Source organism: Sciurus carolinensis, chromosome 3 (genome assembly GCF_902686445.1).
Source record: "Sciurus carolinensis chromosome 3, mSciCar1.2, whole genome shotgun sequence".
NCBI classification, from domain to species: domain Eukaryota; kingdom Metazoa; phylum Chordata; class Mammalia; order Rodentia; family Sciuridae; genus Sciurus; species Sciurus carolinensis.
The window spans coordinates 120,008,300-120,010,977 of NC_062215.1; the positions used below are offsets into that span (position 1 = coordinate 120,008,300).

At 45.1% G+C, this 2,678-nt stretch overlaps 1 non-coding gene across 1 annotated transcript; it reads right to left on the minus strand.

Annotated features, from left to right (window-relative positions):
• Window positions 1–1,661: 1,661 nt before the first annotated feature.
• Window positions 1,662–1,768, minus strand: LOC124981487 (U6 spliceosomal RNA). The gene has a single exon (XR_007108010.1). It is a non-coding gene; the product is annotated as a U6 spliceosomal RNA (small nuclear RNA).
• Window positions 1,769–2,678: the final 910 nt, after the last annotated feature.

The following is a 2,678-nucleotide window of genomic DNA, read 5'->3' on the forward strand; positions in this document are numbered from 1 at the left end:
GGACTGGAACTTCCGAAACTGTGAGCCAAAATAAACCTTTTCTCCTTATAATTTGATTTATCTCAGATATTTTGTTATAGTGATGGAAAGTTGATAGAGCCAGGTTGGATAATGATCATACTGCAGAAGAGGGGTGTTGCCCCCTCCAAAGACTGGTTTCTTCTAATATTCAAGATTTCTTAGAGGGGTGTTAATTATTTAAAAGGAGTTTTTTTTTTTTTAAACTTTTTAAAGTATTTATTAGAGATCAAAAAAATTTAACCTAAGAGAAGGAATTAGTAATTTCTCAAAGCAGAGATTTGCCTTTTATGGTAAAAATGTCCAACACATCCAGCCCTTTGATCAAATAAATTTTGCATTCATATGCGCTGTGTCCTTATGGAACAATGGACCAAGGCTGTAGTTGTGGCCGTGGATCACGGAAGCTCTGCAGGGCAAATGCTGTCAGGTTAAGTGGTCTCCAGGCTTTCTCCTAGTGAGGCACCTTTCTTGGTCAGAAGCCCTGTCTCTGGCTCCACAATCCCCTGACAGGAGCCTTTATAATGGTATCTGCCTGCACCACAGAGACAAGAGGGGGCACATCCTTGTACTCGCAGCTGCTGGTACTGAGCTCTCACTGGGCCTGAGCTCCTTACTCATCAAGCACCACCTCCCCAGTCCTCAGTGTGACCTTTGGGCATGACACCTTGACAGGGAAGGAGGCAGGGGCAGGGGCAGGGAACTTGCCCCAGGGACCTGGCTGTGGTAGAGGCAGGATTTACACCAGATCCACCGGACTCCGAAGACAGGCTCAACCTCTGTGCTGTGCTTGATGTTTTGCTCAAAAAATGAGTTTTGGAGTCAGGCAAACTGTATTTTTGTGGATGAGTCCATCCTCACAGCAGAGTGGTGTTTGTTTTCTGAACTGAACTCAGCCTGGGGAGGCTTCTGGGGTTTGCCATCTCTACAACCCTTGTCCTGGGCCTGCTGTTGGGCAAAACAGAGCCATAGGTCAAGCTTCCCTGTCTCACTCCTGTCCCTCCTTCAGCCCTGCTTGGTCTGTTGGGATGCCTTTCCCCTGTGGAGGCCCAGGGTCCACAGGCGTGTGTTGCTGACATGGAACATTTGCTTTGAAATCACAGGTGAGTTCAAAATACTCCCAGCTCATGACACTTGATAAGCCTGGGTGGTGCCACAGAGACATGGCCTCATATTGTCCTTTCCCCTTTGCATCACTCTAAGGACATATGAAAACTAGATAACTACAACTGTATTTTTTAATAAAGTCCAAGGAGTGTCTATCTTATCATTGCTTTCTGCTGCTTGCTTTATTGTTTGCCTCTTCCTCCTCTCTTTCATATATATTACTGTTTGTTATTTATATAATGTAATTTTTTTTCGGAATGGTGTGTTACATGCCTCATGGCCCTTTACACTGAAATATTTCAGTATTTCCTGAGAATAGGAATATTCTAATACATAACCATAATATTTTGCAAAGTACTTTATCTAACCACCTTCCATATATCAGCTTCATTAATTGACCTATTAATGTCCGTTAAGCACTGCTCTGCCTCAGCATGGGATCCAGCCTTGGGTCAGGTATTGTGCTTTGTTGTCATGTCTCTTTTGCCTCCTTTACTGGCTTTTAGGATGTTGATCACACTTGCACTCACCCCCACCATTACATTCCTTTCTTTTTGGATTTGTGGGTCATCTTTGTGCAAGGGCCATGCCAGTCTTCTCTGTATCATTCCAGTTTTAGTGTATCTGCTGCCAAAGTGAGCATAACACACTGCTTTTGTTTAACTAGCATATTCTTCATCGGATGTTTTTCTGATGTTTCCTTGTGATTAACTGCCCAGGTGATAAGTGTACTATCCAGGGCATACCATCTAAAGCCACATGATATCACCTATCCTGCAGAAATTAGGTTAATTTTAACTACCCAGTCAAGGTATGGAGCATTATCTCCATTGTCTAGCTACTGCTTTGTTTTTTTTTCTCCCTTGCAGGTAGTAAGCAGCTAACATGTGGAGAGTCACTTAAAGACTAAGCACCTACAGTAAGAGCACTTTTCAAGCACTGAACATTACAGATGTGGCCTGTTTTCCTCCAAGGAAGCCTCCTTCCAGTTCTCATGACCATAGCCTATCTTCTCTTGGTTCAAAGCCCTCTCACTGTCTGAGGAGCAGGATCAGATCTCAAATAATAATGCTGTGATCAGAAAGATATAGATGAAACTGAAGCAGAGAAAAAGAGGAAAGAAGAAGTGTTAATCAGGTGGTCCTGTTGAGGGCGCAAAACTGTCCTCAGAAGCCTGACTCATCCCCAGGAAAGAGGAAGACTGGAAGGTCTGAGAGATCCGGGAAGATATAGTCACAGAAGTTGGCCTGGTCCGTGAAACTGTCACTGACTTCCAGCACCCTGAGGGGTCAGCAGCCTGGGTGCTTGTCTTTGCAGGGCTCTCCATGGGCAGAGGCATCCCAGAGGATCTGAAGAAGGATGCTCTCCAGAGCTCAGCCAGCAGCTGCCAAGGCTCTAGAAAGCCCACAAAACCCAATGACCTCATGACAAAGAGGAACAAGCTGCAACTTTAATTGCTTCAGAGCCCCAGAGGAGCCATCCGAACTCCCAAACTGTGCCCAGATGTCACAGAACCAAGTGGATGCCAAGGGGGCCGACAGAACTGGGCTGTG